General features: G+C 37.6%; 1 long non-coding RNA gene across 1 annotated transcript in view; it reads left to right on the forward strand.

Moving 5' to 3' along the window:
- Positions 1-2066, forward strand: part of LOC117285385 — a 50976-nt gene extending 48910 nt beyond the window's left edge. The window contains exon 4 of the long non-coding RNA XR_004516438.1: positions 636-2066. This is a non-coding gene — a long non-coding RNA (uncharacterized LOC117285385). The remainder of the gene's footprint in view (positions 1-635) is intronic.
- Positions 2067-18630: the final 16564 nt, after the last annotated feature.

An 18630-nucleotide genomic window follows, 5' to 3' on the forward strand; every position in this document is an offset into this window, starting at 1 on the left:
TTTTGGTACCAGGTATTGAACTCCGGTCCTTGCGCTTGCAAGGCAGGCCACCGAACCACTGAGCTAAATCCCTGGCCCCAATTTCTTCTGAATTCTAGCAGAGAAGAGTTCCCATCTCCCAGTGGGACTCATCATTGAATACACATTGGAAAGAAGCAGGAGACTGAGGGCTCCCAAAGGCACGATGGGGACATAAATTCAAAAAAATGTACATTCACAAGGGCCTGAGCTCAGATAGAGGTGAGCTTGTCACATGGAGGTGTGGTCCTTATGGAGATACTCAGAGGCTGACTAAGACAATTTAAGCTCTCCATACTCAAATAACACTAAGTAAATATCTTTTAAGCTTTTCTGTATGCAAAGGATTCTCAGTTTAAAAGTTTTAAAAGTTTGTCTTAGTTTCTTTCCCTCCAACCTAAGCACAGCCCATTCATGTAACAAGTAATATAAAAATTCAGTCTTAATGAGAAGTGAAATTATTAATAACTTATTAAGACCAAGAATAACTCATTCTGAATATGAGTTTGGATCCTTTTTTTTTTTGAATAGGTCTTGGATCTAGATCCACACAAAATTTAATACATCTAAGAGCTATGAGTGGTTTAATCATTAATCTCTATATGTTTAATTTGCAGATGATCTAATGTCCTGTGTTGGATTAACTAAAGGTCAGCTTGAGCAGGGTCACCCAGCTGAACTGGGTCAGCATGGTTCTGGGTGTGGATGACCCACCTGGGAATTGCTGCCAGAAGGGCATAAAAGGAGAGGGGGAAGGGAAAGTTGCATGATGCTGATTTTCCTGAAGAAGCTGCTTTTTGGTGGCTTTTCTTCAAAGGAGCTCTGGCTGCTGTCTTCCTTCAAGAGCACTTCAATCCTTGTCATGTCTCCTGGCTCCAGTGCAGATCTCAGCCTTTGGCACAAACCCTTCACCCCAACAGCACAGGTTTCTAGCTTCTGCCAATGGCCCTTGGGCCTTTCCAGTGCAGATCCTCAATAGGACTTGCAGAGGACATTGCCCTGGGCTCCACACCCTTGACTGGGTCCTCCAGGTCTCCGGCGTGCAGAGGTTTGCACTCTTCTAAATGGGACTCTGGTCACCACTGTTTGAAGCAAATCCCTTCATCAAAAATGGAAGACCTTGCTCCACTCCCTACTTGGCCCATGTATGTAATGTCTATACTGCTGGTTTCTATAAAATATAAATTTAAAAAATTTTATTGTATTGGTGCTTTTGTAACATTTTATATTTGCTAGTATTTTGTCATTTCTTATTCTCCCTTTTAATCTCTTGTTAATGAAGTTTGGTTCATTCAATTTTTCACCCAGTTGACAGCCTACAACTTTGCTAGGGTGTCTCCTGCAGATTTCATTAAGCAGAAAATGATGGAAATAAAAATACAATGTCACTGGACATGATCATGTTAATCGAAATAAGCCAGACGCAGAAAGACAAGTACATAATTGCTATGTTTTCTCCTAATATGTGACATCTAAAAAGATAACATGAAAATATATAGAAGGGAGACAATTATTAGACAAAAGGAAAGGAATAAGGAGGTGGGAGGGTAAGGGAAGAGATAAGAGAAAGGAGTTAAGAATTATATCTCCCAAAGAGTGATTGATATTGATCTGAATTGAGGTGAAAAATAGATGCCTACAAAGCATTATATATGGCATTGCCAATTCTTTAGTTTCAAAAATGTGTTGATGCATAGAAATAGCAAGGTATCAGAGAATATTGTTCACTGAACTGCTATAATCTGCCTCTGACAGTGAGATGCTGAACATGTTTTCCGTTTTGAGAGCATGCATTTTTGAATTGTTATTAAACTGTTTCTAATCAGAGAAAATTAATGATTGCTAAATATGTGAGGTGATAGATATATTAGCTTGATTGCAGTAATAATTTCATATTCATTTGTATCTCAAAACATGATGCTATACACTTTACATATTATTTTTGTCAATTGTACTAAAAAATTAAATAAGTAAATATAAAATGCAAACTAAATGTAAGCCAAAGAGCAGCAAAGTTGAAATCTCTCTTCAGATACTAGCCCAACAAATGACAAAGGGCTTGTAACTGGAACACAGGTTGGGTATCTCTGATCCAAAACCCTAAAATCTGAAATGCTGCAAAATCAGAAAGTGTTTGAGTGTTTGATGACACAGATGGAAAATTCTGCATCATGAAACTGTTTCATGCACAAAATTAGTAAAGCATTGTATAAAATTACCTTCAGAGTATGTGTATAGGACATATGTGAAACCTAAGGAAATGGGAGGGTGGAACTTTTGCAAATGGGAGGGGGACATAAAAAGAATGAAGATGTGTATGTCCATGCACCAACTCTCCACAGTGACTGTAATCATTATGTACTGCAAACATGTACTAATAAAAATAAAAATTTTTAAAAGAAATAAAAGCCTGCTTATTCACACACACAAAAAATGAATGTTGTATTTAGACTTGGGTCCCACCTTGAAGACAGATGTTCAAAAATCCAAAAGAATACAAAATATGAAGCACTCCTACTCTCAAGCATTTTACACACACATTTAATATATTCTAGGAAGTGTCAGGTTAAGAACTTCTGCATACCTGACACTGTATGAGAATTAAAATTAGCTATGTTCCTGAGGGATATAGACAATCTGGAATTTTAAGGTAATCTTATAGTGAGTAGTGAAACCAGTCCAGAACTCTACATATGTTGTGAGAAAAAAGAAATCTAAATTGCTAATTTTTTCTACTCAGTAACAATGACTAATGATATACTTTGTACTCCATAATATACAATCTTTTCTATAATGTGGGTGTTCTGTGGCCCCCTAATTTCAGTCCTTTTGAAGTAACATTTATAAATAGAAGGGTTGTATGTTAGGGCTGTTCTTCTAATGACCTCAGCCTTGCAGATCTGTGAAGTCAACCAGTTCTAAAGAAGAGCTTGGCCAAATTTTCTCAGTGGAACTGCTATATTTTCTAGTCACCTGTGTGTGTGTGTTTTAAGTTAATCTCTTCCTCATCTATAATTTCAAATTATTCTCATAATATTGGTGTAAACTGGACAGATTAATTTATTCATCAATGATCCCACAGCTAGTCAATAGCAAAGTTGGGACTATTCTTTCCATAATATCATTCCCTTAAAAAAGTGAGAGATTGATCAGTTATAATACATGCTCATTGAAAATACATCTAGAATTACAGAGTCCTGTTTACCAAAACAAACTGCCATTTACAGATCAGTACTCTTCCTATATTTTCTGTGCATACACACAGATATTCATGATGGGAATAGACATTTCTACTCCTTTTTTTTTTTTTTTTTTTTTGAGACTCGGTTTCACCATATAGTTCGGCTGGTCTTGAACTCATTACGTAGTCTAGCTGACCAGGAATCACACCAATCCTCCTGCCTCAGCTCCCAAGTGGACCTTGCCACCACACTTGGCCCTTTTCTTCTTTTTTAATACAGAGGTATGTTGATCCAGGACATGTCAGTGTGTTCATTCTGTTCAACAGCTCTCTTTCCACCTGTCCACTCTTAAAAGTGAGTATTTTTCTACTTTAAAACCACAGGCTTTTGTAGTATCCCAAATGTAACAAGATTTCTACATACAATTCAAGTAAGTAAATCCTCTCCTGTTTTGTGTTTTAAAATACAAAATATTTAAAATATGTATATGTGAATTTAAAATGCATTGGTTAAACTGCTTGAAGTTGCTATCATTAATTCTTCCTGAAAGATTCTAACATCACCTTATGCACATATATTCACAGAAATATACAAGACATGTATGGTACATTGGTATTGGCATATATAGCACATTTTCGCACATGCTGCTATTTTTCAGAAATTATTTTTATAGAGATAAACTCATCTTATACTCCTGAGTGGCTTGTTTTTCTGTAGTGCAATTAATCTGACCAGTAAACAGAGTTTGTTTCACACCGATACACATTTTAAAAACCAACTGCATTAGTTCAAGCCCAAGGTCCTGAGTTCGATTTCCAGTAGTTTTACAACATGGCTGTCATTTGAAATATCAACTCTTCATGTTCCTTTTCAGTTACTTACCAAGCTGGTGCCCCACCATGACATCACCTTGCGGCTGGCCAGGGGAGCTAGAGCAGCTGGTCCCTGCAGCCTGCACCTGATTTCCATCACAGCCTGTGGGCTGACCTGTGCCACAGGACCCTAGTTGGATCCTTTTCTAACATATTATTCAAGAAAACCCTTTTCATCCAGGAACCTTAGACTGATGAAGGAAATTTGTTTCCTACTTTGGAAAACTTGCTCTTGGAATAGGGATGGGTTTGTTACTTTGGAGAAACCACTAACATAAGTTTTGTTTTTAAAGTGTGGTTGGTATAGGATTTTAAAAATATTATGCTGAGTGAAAGAAGCCAGATATAAGAGAGCATACTTATGTGAAATCCTAGAAGAGCCAAACCTAATCTATAGTGACAAAAAACAGATCAGTGGTGGCCTGGGGCCACCCAGGAAGGGGAGAAGACTGGCTGTATAGAGGCTGGAGTAACTTCTGGGAGGGAAAGGAAACGTTCTCTATCATGATTGTGACAGTGGTTACACAGATGTCTATTTTTGTCAGAACTCATCAGACTGCACATTTCATTATATGTAAATTATACTTCATTAAATTGATTTGAAAACAGGAACATAAACAATCTGGATCTAGGACCTGAATGGACATGAATCCTCAAAGAAATGAGAACATATATGTATGATACTATATTCTCTCTATATATATGTATATACATATATTTTTTTGTTTCCATTTTTTCTTTGAAGAGATTTATTGGGATATAATTTATTTACCATAAAATTTACCTGTGTTGAGGCTGGGGGCATAGCTCACTGGCAGAGAGCATACTTACCACTGGTTCAGTCCTAAATTTTTTCCCCAATAATTTTGTAAATGGAGAGAACTATACAACTGCCATCATACTCCAATGGTATTTCCATCACCTTGGTAAAATTCCTCATGCCCACTTGCAGTCAGTCCCCAATGTCTAATCCAGTACTTTTAAGTAGGTTGAGTTCATTTGCCAGGGACCCCTTGCAAGATTCCAGGTTCTTTGGGTTTGGCTTTCTTTAGTGCAGCCTCACTCCCTATCTCCCAGACCCCTGACACAGGCAGGCTTTTCATCTGTGAATGTGGGATGCATGTGTTCTCTATGCCCTGCGGACCCCACACAGAGGGCATGATGAAACCTGTGGGTGTCTTGCAGGCATACCTGCTGCCCTCTCTGTCCTCAGCTCTGCCAGTCACAGGAGAGCAGAGGCTGCCCCTTCTGCCCACCTGCTTCCCTTCTGTGCTCAGGTTGCTCAAGTGCACAGCCTTTGCTCAGACCAACTGCCTGGGAGCAGGGCCAGGGAGCCCCTGTCCTGCCAATCAGCTCTAGCTGGGAGCAATGACAAGAACAGAACTGAGTCTCCCCCAGGAGCAGCACAAACAAGCAGACAACAAACACACAAACATGGGGACTAGCCACTTCCTTGGGGCAAGAAGTGTGTTCTATCTAAGAAGGTGATGCACACCCAGAAATATGTAGTGAAACTGCAATCCTACCCTCCACAATCAAGGAACATGAAGGACAACCTGACTCTGCCCCACTAGGCTTTTGTTGGAGCCAAAACCTCAAATTGTTTTGGTTATTCCCTCCCCAAGGAGCACACAGGTGGAATTTAGGAGTGAATGAAGTAAACACAATTGATTTATACACAGCATACGACAGTCTAAGACTTAGGAGTCTAAGCTCAGGTTCTTTTTAGTGAATTTAGATCCAAGCTGAAGACTGACCCATAGGAATGGAGTGGGTTTGAGAGTGTGACAGGCTGGGTGTCCCTGGAGTGCTACTTTTGGGATTAAGGATAAGCTTTACAACTTTACCATGTTGATGCTGTGTGAAATCTGCCAAGTTGCTCAAGGGCTCCTTGGTTCATGACTGTTGATTTTCTGTATAGTATATTGGCCTGTTGCTGAAAACTAAAATTCAGATCCTTTTGTTTATAAGGAAGCATGGGCTCCCAGCAGGGTGGAGGCTGAAGTAACACTGGCTAAGGGTAGAGGAACTGGCAACTGAGCAGGGGCTGAGCTGCATGTAAGCTATGGTTCCAAGCCCTAGGAGCAAGTGCCATTGTTCCGTCAGACTCCACTCACAGGGCACAAATCCAAAAACCAAACAATTAAGAATCTTGAGATAACAACAGCAGAGCACAAAATCCAAGCGCCAGCCCCTTGTTGAGCATATGGCCTTATGTGGCTGGCTGGTTACAGGCTTGGGCAGCAGGCCTGACTGCCATTTATCTTTTATCATTTTTTATCCAACCTCCTGCTGGCAGGATTTGAACCCAAATATGCCAGGCATCCCTGGGGTGAACAGCACTCATAAGCTTGGGAAAGGAGCTGGCTTGACAGTAGCTTTCCTTCTTGCTTCATTGTTAGTCTAATTCCCCTTCTTTATAGAGCAGAAGTATAAATAGCTGCTTTTAAGAGATGATGTAAGGGCCAAATAAAATAAATGAGAACATGTACAGTTGTCCTTCAGCGTCCTTAGGTGACTGGTTCTCTGGACACCGAAATCTTGTCTTGAGCAAGTTTGCCTTTAAATAAGTGGTGTGATGTTTGCACATCTGCCCCCATCATTCTCCTGTATGGTATAAGCCGTCGCTAGGTTACTTACATTACCTGATACCATGGCAATGTGTGAATGTTTTCATATTGTTTAGAATAACAATGAGAAAACAGGCTCTGTATATATTCAGTATGATACAATTTTTTCTTTTCTAAATATTTTTGATCCACAGTTGGGTGAATCAGAGTCTGGAAAGCCCAAGGATATGAGGCTGGAGAGCCAATTGAATAATTAAATTCATGATTTTATTATTTTGGGGGGCTCTGGCATCAAAGTTATGTACCTCAATTTGAGAGAAAAATCCTTTGCAATCATGCTTGCTAAATCATTTCTGTTGTTAGTGATAGCCTTGACAATATTTTGATATGATGATGTTTATCTTCCAGGTTTCCCTCCTCCTCAGGATTTGTGACTTTGGCCTGCTGCCTGGTGGTGTGCTTCTGGTGCAGCTCTTCCTGGATTGCACTCCCCAGGCAAAGGCCTATGGCTCTGGCTCTCCTATTTCCTCCACTTAAAGGAAAACTACCTGGTTATTCTTCCCTTGGCATAAGTCTGCAAGGTCTTCAGGGAATCATGTGATAATGCAATTTGAGTTAATCTTCCACTGTTGTAGTAGATTGTAGTCTGTGATAATATTTGCATTTAAGCAATAACTTTAGTGTCTTAAACCAAGGGATAAGTCAGTTGGGAATTTCAGAACCTTTAGGCCAGTGGGGAGATTTTTATGACTAGCTGAGGATGCCACATAGGAGTGGTGCGTAAACCCAGTCTGTCCATGGGATACAGGCACCTTCAACCCAGAGAATGACTGGAACATGATGGTCAACATCAGTCAGCTGAGTCCCAGGATTGCTACTGGGATGGAAGAATTAATTTCCAGACCCCAGAGCTGAATGAGGGCCCCTGACTTGCCCTGTCTGTTTAGCATTACTTGGTTTTTACAATTTTGAAAATAAGTGTTTTTTAATTGGGGCAGCCCTCTTCGGTCTGTTGGAGGCCCCACCTTCCCTATTGTCTAATACTTCTTTCTTGAATAGTCATTGGCTTCATTTTAATGCTGAGAAATTGATTTCAGTACCTGAAAAGCCAATGCCAGAGAGTCTGGCCCTAGCAGGGCTCTGTTCCTGCCCCTGCATCTGACCTTCAGTGGCTTTAGATGTTTTTCTCCAATCTCTGTCTTCCCGGGGTGTTTCCCCATGTGACGTGATGTGATGTGATATGATGTGATGTGATGTGATGTGATGTGTGTGTGTGTATACCTGTGCCTGTGCCTCTTTTCTTTTAAATACAGTGGTCACTGGATTAAGGCCCATGCTACTCCAGTGTGTCCTCATCTTAACTGATTACATCTGGTAAGATTCTATTTCCAAACAAGGTCACATTCTGAAGTTCTGAAGGACATGCATTCTTTATTTGTTTATATCAGTCCATGTTTGTAGTGCATAATGATTACATTTGTTGTGGAGAGTTGCTGTGTGGACACCACACATCTTAATTCTTTCTTTTTTATCCTCTCTTTCTCCCTTCCCTCCCTGCACCTTCCAACTCTTGGTCCCCTAGGCCCATTTGCAATTCTATTTTCAACATCAGTTTCTCCCTTCAATTCTTTTTTCACCCCCTCTCCCTTCCTTCCCTCCCTCTCCCTCCATTTCTTATTCCCTCTTCACTTGAAAAATATTCCCCTACTTCCTAATTTATGTCCAATCTCTCTCCATATTCTTTTCTCATATAAGAGAAATTATGCAATATTTAAGCTTATGTATTTGATTTATTTCACTTAACATTGTGTTCTCAAGTTGCATCCATTTGTCTATGCATGCCTCAAGTTTAACCTTCCTTATGACAGAGTAGTAGTCCACTGTGTATGAATAGCCCATCTTCTTTATCCATTCATCTTTGATGAGCATATATGCCATTTCCAAGATATAGCTATTATAAATTGTGCTGTTATAAACACATGGGTTCACATGTATCCCTGTAACATGAGGACTATAACTCTTTTGGGGAGATACCTAGAAGGGGAACAGCTGGGTCAAATGGAATTTCTATTTTTAGTGTTTTGAGGAATTTTCACAGTGATTTCTATAGTGGTTGTACTAGTTTACATTTCTACCAACAATGTGGGAAAATTCCTTCTTCCCCACATCTTTGCCAGCATTTGTGATTATCTGATTTCTGGATGATAGCCACACTTTCTGGAGTAAGATGGTATCTCCATGAGTTTTAATTTGCATTTCTCTAATGCTCAGTAATATTAAACTTTTTTATGTATTTATTGGCCTTTTGTATTTCTTCTGAGAATTATTCATTCTTCTGAAGAATTCTTCACTTCAGTTCCCCATGCTTTGGTTGAGTCTTTTGATTTGAGGAGTCTAATTTTTTGAGTTCTTTACATTAGTCCTCTCTGAAAGACATACATTTTTGGGAGACACTTTTAACCAATTTACCTGAGCTCAGGAAGAAATCAGAATCTTAGGAATATACATCCCCCTAACTCCTTTGTGGGGAGGGACTTATTTGGATTCATTCCTACAAAATTTATGGGGACCAGTGCCAAATGAAAGTGTAGTGCACTCTGCTAAAAGAAAAAATTAAGAATTTCAAGATGGCGAGAACAGAACACTGACTCTAGCATGGGCCCATCTGTGTACGGAATCTTGTTTACTGCACAATCTTACAAAGACCTTTGCCCTTGCCTATGGTCAGGATGATTCCCAGGGACACATGGACTGCCTGTACTACTTATCCTCCAAGAACAATAAACTTCCTTTACTTTCAAGTCACACTTTTCTTCTACTTGTTATTCGCTTGCTAAGAATTCTTTCACCCTGATCCCTATCTCAAGTCTACCTTTTGATAACTGAATGTGAAGGACAGCTCTGTCCTAATAGGGAGTCTCCTGAAAAGAAGTGTCACAGAAGCACAGCCTTCATGTGAAAGAAGGTCAGAACATTCATGCCTTTTCTTCATCCAAAGACAACTTCCAAAATAAGTCCTAAAGATATACCAGGGTACTTCTGGCACATAGAATAGATATGCTTTACTTATTCCTCATGTTAAGCATAATAAAGAACATTAGACAGGGCTGGGAATTTAGCTCAGTGATTCTGCTGCCTGCCTCATAAGTACAAGGTCCCCAGTTCGATCTCTGGTATCAAAAACCCAAACAAAAAGAATTAGACATTGTCCACAAAATAAACATAGAAGACTCTGAAAATATGCGGAGAAGGCAGACTGACTAGGGAATTCAGGACCCTAGGAATGGCATGGCAATGTTTCCTAGGCTTTATCCCTCATATATTTCAGAGTTAGAGCCAAAGAAACTGGAAATCTGAAACTGCCAATGGTGCAGATAAACCAGACCTAACCAAACCAAACTAAACCAAAGCCCCAGCCATGCCTGCTTTTTCTAGCCAAAGACCAGGAAAAGGACAACCTGGCACGGCGGGAAACTTTTAGAAAATAACTGTTGTATCCCTGCTAAATGCTACAGAAATGCCAGCCAAAGTTGAATGGGGAGCCTTGCCTTCTACCTTCACAGGGCTTCATGGAGAATCAGGGTGACACCATCTCCTAGTGATAACTGGGTCACCTTTGATGGTATCAGTAGAGGCCAGGTGCGGAGCAGTAATAACAAACCGCACTGAGGAACAGCCTACTGAGAAGCCAGCACTTTCTCCTGCACCTAGCTGTATTGAGGAGCCTTACAGCTCTTCAGCGTCATGGGAAGCCTCGTGGAGACCTGGGGTTCTGCTTTTACCTGGCAGTAATAAGACAGAATAGCATCAAAATATTCTGTTCTGCCAGAATAGTGTCAAAAGGACAACTAAAACAAAGTTTAGAGAAGATCCAAATTCTCATAAGATAATGCCTAAGATATATGGGATTCAATCAAAATCACTCATATCAAGAAACAGAAAGAGCTCAAGCCAAACTTTAAAAATCATTAAGTGTCAACACTAAGGTAACAAACTTTTGGGTTATTTGACCCAAGATTTTAAAGTAGTTGTATCAAAAAATGCTTCAGTGAATGATTATAAACATGCCTGAAAATGAAAAACTGAAAATTCTCACCAACAAAATGAAAACTATAGAGAACCAAACAGAAAGCTTAAAACTGAAAAATATAACAGCCCAAAAATGCAGGAGATAAGGTCAAGAGCAAAATGGATATGGCAGAGGAAACAATGTGAAGTTGAAGACAGAACAGAAGAAATTACCCAAACCGAATAATAGAAAGATGATAGACTTTAAATAGTGTCAGAGGTAAAGTTCTTGCCTGGCATGACTGAGGCAACCCAGATCTGCAAACAAAAACAAAACCAACAAAATAACCTAATAATACTTGTCAGTTCTAATATTTAACATTCTATAGCAAAAGTTCTAATATATCATCAGTCTCAGAAGGAGTGGGAAAAGGGGCAGGACTAAAAAATTACTAGAAGAGATAACTATTGAATAAATCCAAGTAGAATTAATCTAAAGAAATTCACAGTGAGACACATCATAGTGAAATGTCTGAAAGGTAAAGGAAAAGGAAAAGAAAAAGAAAGCTGGAAAGTAGCCACAAAGGAGGAACACCTTAGTTAAGGGAGAAAACAATTTAATTATAACAGATTGCTTAATAGTAACCATGGAAGCTGAAGAAATACAAAATTTTTCAATTGCTGAAAGAAAAGAACTGTTAACTCAGAATCCTTTGTCCAGTAATAAAAGTGAGGAAGAAATTAAGGCAATCTCAGGAAACTACAGAATTTGTCACTAGCATATTTATGCTAAAATAAAGGCTAAAGGAAAAAAAGGACTAAAGGAGGTTCTTCTAAAAGAAGGAATCTTGGAAAAGAAAGAAGAAAGGACATGGTAAACAAGAAGGTATTATACTCTTTTTCCTCTTGATTTTCCTAAATTATATTTGATGATGGAAGCAAAAATTGTAACACTTTTTGATTAGATTCTAAGTATATGTAGAGGAAATATTTAACACAATTATATTATTGTACTCTCAAATACTTAATATATTAAATTCAAAAGCTATATAAAATGTACACTAAAATAAAAGTACACAGAAATCAAAGTAGGAATCCAAAAAATGTTCAAGTACCCCAAAGAAAATCAAGGAAAAAAGAAAACAGAGACTGTTAAAAAAGAGAGAAAAAATACTGTAGGAAACAAAAAAATAAATTGCAGATTTAAACCTAGGATATACCATGTTGACACTAATTATAAGAAACCTAGATGAATTATTTTCCTACAACTGTTGCAAGAAAATGCCATCTGCTATGTGGCCTAAGCAACAGGAATTTATTATTTTACATTCTAGAAGGCAGAAGTACAAGATTAGGCATTACCAGGGCCACACTCCCTTGGAAGGTGCTAGGGAATCATCTGTCCCATTGCCCTCTCCTAGCTTCTGGGAGGTCCCTGACTTGTGGGAGCATAACTCCAGTCTTCACAGGGTCTCTCCCTTCCCTACCCCCTGTCGTGTGTGTGTGTGTGTGTGTGTGTGTGTGTGTGTGTGTGTGTGTGTGTGTGTATACGCATCTGTCTATTTACTAATTTTGCTTTTATATATGGACACTAAGTCATATTGGATTAGGGGTGCAGCCCACTCCAGTATCATTACATGTGTAACAAGCTATTTTCAAATAAAGTCAAATTCTGAGATTCTGGGCATTAGGATTTCAACTTTGTTTGCTAGAGCACAATCTGAATCTTTACACTGGATTTGTTACATTCATTTCAGACAGGGCTGAGTAAGAAAAATTATCAGAAATAAAGAGGGATACCACATAATGATAAAGGGGTCAATTTTTTAAGAAGACATAACAATCTTTAATATATATGTGCCTCAAAACAAAACATTAAAATGTATGAGAGAAAAACTGTTACAACTGCAAGGAAACAGGCAAATCCACTATTGTTATTGGGGATTTTAGTGCCTATCTATAAAATGTAATAATTCTGATGTGTATGCACCACACAGAGCACAAAATATGTGAAGTAAAACTGATGAAACTGAAAGGAGAAATAGAATGATCCAGGATGCAGAAAATCAGTAAAAACACAGACAAAATAGCACCATTAATCAACTGGATCATATTGACATTGATAAAATATTCTATTCCAGGAAGGATGTGAAGACATATCCTTCCCAAGTTCATTTGGAGATTTCACCAAGACAGATCACATTTTGGGCCATAAAATACATCTCAACAAACATAAAAGGCCAGACATATAAAATATGGTCTCAGATCACAATGGAGTTAAATTAGAAATCAGTAACAGAAAGGGTAACTAGAAAATAGTCACAAAATATTAGGAGATTTAGCAACAAACTTCTAAATAATATAGAGTTTAAATAAGAAGTCTCAAAATAACTTTTGAAATATTTAAAAAATATCTTGACCTAAATGAAAATTAAAATACAACTCATCAAAATTTGTGAGATGCAGCAAAAACAGTGTTTAGAGGGAAATTTATAACATTGAATGCAGATATTAGAAACAAAGAAAGATCTAAAATGAATAACTCAATCTTTCATCACAGGAAACTAGAACATGAAGTACAAATTAAATCCAAAGTAAGGGAAAAAGAAACAATACAAGTTTGTGCAGAAATCAATAGAGAAAAACAATAGAACCAAAAGCCAGTTTTTAGAAAAAAAATCAATAAAATAAACAAACTTCTAGTGAGGTTAACTGTGAAAACAGAGAAGGCACAAATTGCTAATATCAGAAATTTAGAAGGGGCCATCATACTGAAACTATGGACATTAAAAAGATAAAGGAATATTACTAATGACTCTATGTTCACAAATTTGATTACTAAATGAAACAGGCCTTGAAAACATTAACAGAGAATCAAAACTTACAAAAGGAAAAGCAAGTCATTGGGACAGACCTATATCTATTAAAGAACTTGAGTGAATAATTAAACTTCAAAAAGAGAAAGAGTCTGGCTTAGATGGGTTCACTGGTGAATTCTAACATACATTTAAAGAGGAAATGATGCCAGTTCTCTACAATTTCTTCCAGAAAATAGAATCAAAGGAAAATACTTCCCAACTCTATCTATCGGGTTGACATAATCCCAAATATATAATACTGAAACTAAAGACATTACAAGAAAGGAAAACTACAGACCAATATCTCAGGAACACAGATGCAGATATTCTGAACAAAATATTAGCAGATCAAATAAAATAACACATGAGAAGAATTGCATAAAATAATCAAGTGGGCTTTATTATAGGTGTACAGTGCTACTTGAACTTTTGAAAATCAATTAATGCATCACATCCACAGACCAGAGGAAAAAAATACAATCATTTCAATTGTGTTGAAAAAGAATTTGACAAAATCCAATACCTATTCATAATAATACTATCTGCAAAATAGGGATAGAAAGGAACTTCTTTAACACAATAAAGAACACATAGGTAACATCTGAAAATACAAATAGGCAACATAGGGTAACCCAGGGACACTTTTCTACTGAGCTACATCCTCACCCTTTATTTGTTTTTAAATTTGAGACATGATTTTGATAAATTGCCCAGGTTGGCTTTGAACTTGTAATTCTTCTTTCCAGTCTTTAACTAACTGGGATTATAGGGCTGCAACATCAGGCTTGGCTGCTGATGTTGTACTTAATGGTGAGAAACTAGGCACTTTCTTCCTAAGACTAGGAATTAGATAAAGATACTCTCTGCAGTTTTTCTCAAAAGCATGCTAGAAGTTTCAGCCAAGTTAGCTAAAGCAATAAGAGAAAGAAATGAAATAAGTGGTATACAGGTTGTGAAAAAGACTGTCTTTGTCCATTGGTGATGACTGTCTATAAAAAAATCCCTATGAACAAAAACTCCCAGAACTAACAAGCAATTTCATCATGGTTCCAGAATACACAATTAGTATGCAAAGTTAATTTACTTTCCTTTGGTCTAGAAATGAAGAGCTGGAATTTGAAATTAAAATACAATATCTTTAACATTAGTACTGTTGGAGGAGGAGGACAAGAAGAGGAGGAAGAAGAGGAGAGATAATGATTTATTAAATGGACAGACATTTCTCAGACTAACAAGTAAAAGCAGCAAATAAATATATGAAAAAATGTTCAACGTCACTGGTCATTCAAGAGATACAGATGAAAACAACATTGAAATTCCATCTCACCCCAGAAAGAATGGCTGCTATCAAGAAATCAACCAATAACAAATATCAGTGGGCTGTGGGGAGAAAGGAACACTTCTCCATTGTTGGTGGAGGTGCAGACTGGTGCAACCACTGTGGAAATCAATATGGAGATACCTCAAAGAACTAGGATTAGAGGTTCCATTTGACCCAGCTATCACTCTGCTGGGTATCTTTCCAAAAGAATTAAAAGAATCATACTACAATGATATATGCACACCCATGTTTGGCACAGTTTGTAATAGCTAAAACTTGGAAACAATCCAAATGCCCATCAACTGGAGACTGGATAATGAAGATGTGGTTTTTCTATAAAGTGGAGTTTTAGCCATAAAGAATGATTAACTAGAAATATTTATAGCCAAGTGGATGCACATGAGGCTATACTCTTAAATGAAATAAATAGGACATCCTTGAGTAAATACTGTAGTTTCTCTGGTGTGAAAAGTTAAGAGTGTAAATAAGGTTCAAATGGTATAATTGAGAGGGTGAAATAGGAAGAAAATGGCTAAAGGGGAAGTGGGGAGGGAAAAGGAAATAAGGGAAAGGAAAAAATGTGAAAAAAGGAAAAATGGAAAGAGTCTTTGTAAATAGGGAAGGGTGAAGTGGGTAAAGGGAGGGCAGGGATATGGGGAAAAAACAAGAACCAAGACATATCATGTAAAGATACAAGATCCCAATGATAAATGCAACTGTATTATTTGCTTTAAATGTACCAGTAAACTTAATGGGGGAAAAAAAGACTAAGGAAAGGAAGACTTAAGTCCTAGCATATCAATGATTGCATTAAATGGAAATGGTTGAAAGACACAAATTAAAAGATTAGAGTAGAGGACTGGGTTAAAAAAGATTATATGCTTTCTATAGAAACTCATTTCAAATATAACAAACACAGGCAGGTTAAAAGTAATTAAGTACATAAGTAATAAGATATATAAATGCTAATCAGTGAAAAGAAGGAATGGTTATAATAATATACAATAAAGTGGACTTGAGGCAAAGAAAATTACTGAAGACAAGGAATGTTACCATACAATTATAAAATTTAACCCACCAAGAAGACATAATAGTTCTAATATGTTTGTACCAAACAACAAAGCTACAGAGTATGTGAAGGGAGACTTATAAGACTTAATGGAGAAATATACAAATCCATTGATTATAAATGGAAAATTCAAATCTTCTGTTAACAATTGATAGAAAATCAGTAAAAACGTGGATACATTCAACAGCACCACCTTCCAAGAGGATCTAACATCTTCAACATTTAAGGAGAATTCTATCTGACACCAGCAGAATGCACATTCTTTTCAAATGTACATGATACATATACTGTCCAAAGGTAGTTTACATCCTTAGTTATAAAACAAACCTTGGGGCTGGGGACTTAGCTCAGTGGTTCCACCACCTGCCTTGCAAGTGTAAGGTCCCAAGTTTGATCCCTGGCACCAAAAATAAATAAATAAATAAATAAATAAAACAAATCTCAACCAAGTGAAAGGAATTCATAGGATGTAGAATGTGTTCTTTTTCTTTCTTTTTTTTGAGACAGGTCTCACTATGCAGCCCAGGCTGGTCTCAAACTCACAGTGATCCTCCTGTCTCAGCCTCCCGAGTGCTGGGATTAAAGGTGTGCACCACCACACCCGGTTTAGAGTGTGTTCTTAAACTACAATGGACTCAAACTAGAAATGCATTATTAAAAATAGTAGGTAAATTTCCAAACACTTGAAGATTAAGCTTCTAAGTAATGTATGGGAAGAAAAATTATACTCTCATGAGAATCTATTTATTTATTTATTTTGAGACAAGGTCTCACTACATAATCCAGGCTGGCCTCAAACTCACAGAGATCTTCTTGCCTCAGCCTCCTGAGTGCTGGAATTACAGGCATGTGCTACCACAACTGTCTGTGAGTGAAATTTTTAGTATATGTGCTGCCAAAGGGAGTACCACAAAAATATGAAGCGGGTGAAGGGAGGGCAGGGTATGGGGAAAAAATAAGAACCAAGATATATCACGTAAAGGTACAAGATCCCAATGATAAATGTGATTGCATTGTTTGCTTTAAATGTACCAATAAACTTAATGGAAAACAATTTTTAAATACTTTGACTATAATGGAAATAAAAATACAACTCCAGATTAATGGGACACAGATAAAGCAGTGCTCAGAGGGAAAATTGTAGCACTGAATACAAATATTAGAAAAAGCAACATGCTTTAGATCAATAATCTAAGCTCCCATTTAAAAACCTAGAAAAGGCAGGTGTGGTGGTACATAACTATAATTTCAGCACTTAGGAGGCTGAGACAGGATTGTGAGTTTGAGGTCAGCCTGGGCTATGTAGTGAGAACCTGTCTCAAATAATAAAGAAGAAATATTGACAATGTGTAATAGGAAGAAAAGGGCTAAAGGTGTAGGGGAAGTGGGAAGGGTAGGAGAAAGGAAATAAGGGAAAAGAAAAAAAATATGAGAAAATGAAAAAATGGAAATAAAGTTTTTGTAAATAGGGAAGGGTAGAGGGGGTGAAGGAAGGGCAGGGGAATGGGGAAAAAATGAGAACCAAGACCTGTCATGTAAAGGTACAAGATCCCAATGATGAATGTAACTGTACTGTGTACCTAAAGTGTACCAATAAACTCAATGAGAATAAAAAATAAAGAAGCAAAAAACAAAAAACAAACAAACAAAACCAAAGAAAATCTAGAAAAAGAAAAGCAAAATAAACCTGAAGCAAGTAGAAGGAAGGAAATAGTACAAACAAAGCAGAAATAAGTAAATTAGAAAACCAGAAAATATAGAGATCAAGAAAACAAAAACCTGGCTCTTTGAAAAGATTTATACAATTTATAAATCTCTGTTACAACTAAGAAAGAAAAAAAAAGAAGAGGTAAGATACAAACTGCCAATGTCAGAAATGAAGCACAATATATCACTATAGACACTGCACATAATATAAGCATGATAAAAGAATACTGCAAACAACTCTACTCACGCCAATTTGAATCTTAGATGAAATAGAGAAATTCCTAAAAACAACAACAACAAAAACAAGTGACTGGAGCTCACCCATATGAAACAGATCATTTGCATAGCCTATAAATCTTAAGGAATTGTGTTCATAACTTCTTGGCTCCTAAAGTGGCCAAACTTCCACAGATCTTGACAGTCTCATTCTGGATCTACTATTTCCTTCTGGCTGCTGGTAGACCTGGGAAGACTTCTGTATCACAGCCCATTTCTGTTCCTCATTCACCTTCCTGGGCCTTAATCTGATCATGAGCTAACTGGCCTCCAGCTGCACTGTGCAGGTAATCCTACTTCCTGGCTGCTGATTGTTTTCTTGTACACAGTGAGCTCCTACTTCATGTTTCTAGAGACAGTAGACCTTGAGATCCTATTATGAGGACTATGCATTGTCCTAGGATGCTTCAAACAGCCCTCCTGAGCTTGTCTTGGTGCCTTTGAGTCTTGAGCTTTTTCTATGATCAAATAGATGACACATCTGCAAGTCTACTGCTGGTGCTTCTCCCTGTAGTAAGAAGGGGGATTTGTTACAGTTTATATCTAGATGACCCCTCAAAGTCTCATGCACTCATAGGTAGGATTTGTGGGGAGTAACTAGATCATGTGCGTGTGACACTGGTGGGTGGGTTAGTCCACTGGTGAGTTTATAGCTAAATGTGATGTTGGGAGGTGGAGCTCAGTTGGAGGAGGTAGGTCACTGGGGCTGTGCCTGGAAAGTGTATATAGTTCCCTCTCCTCTCCCTTGA

The sequence above is a fragment of the Fukomys damarensis genome, unplaced genomic scaffold (assembly GCF_012274545.1).
Source record: "Fukomys damarensis isolate Sample0158 unplaced genomic scaffold, DMR_v1.0_HiC HiC_scaffold_9, whole genome shotgun sequence".
NCBI classification, from domain to species: Eukaryota; Metazoa; Chordata; class Mammalia; order Rodentia; family Bathyergidae; genus Fukomys; species Fukomys damarensis.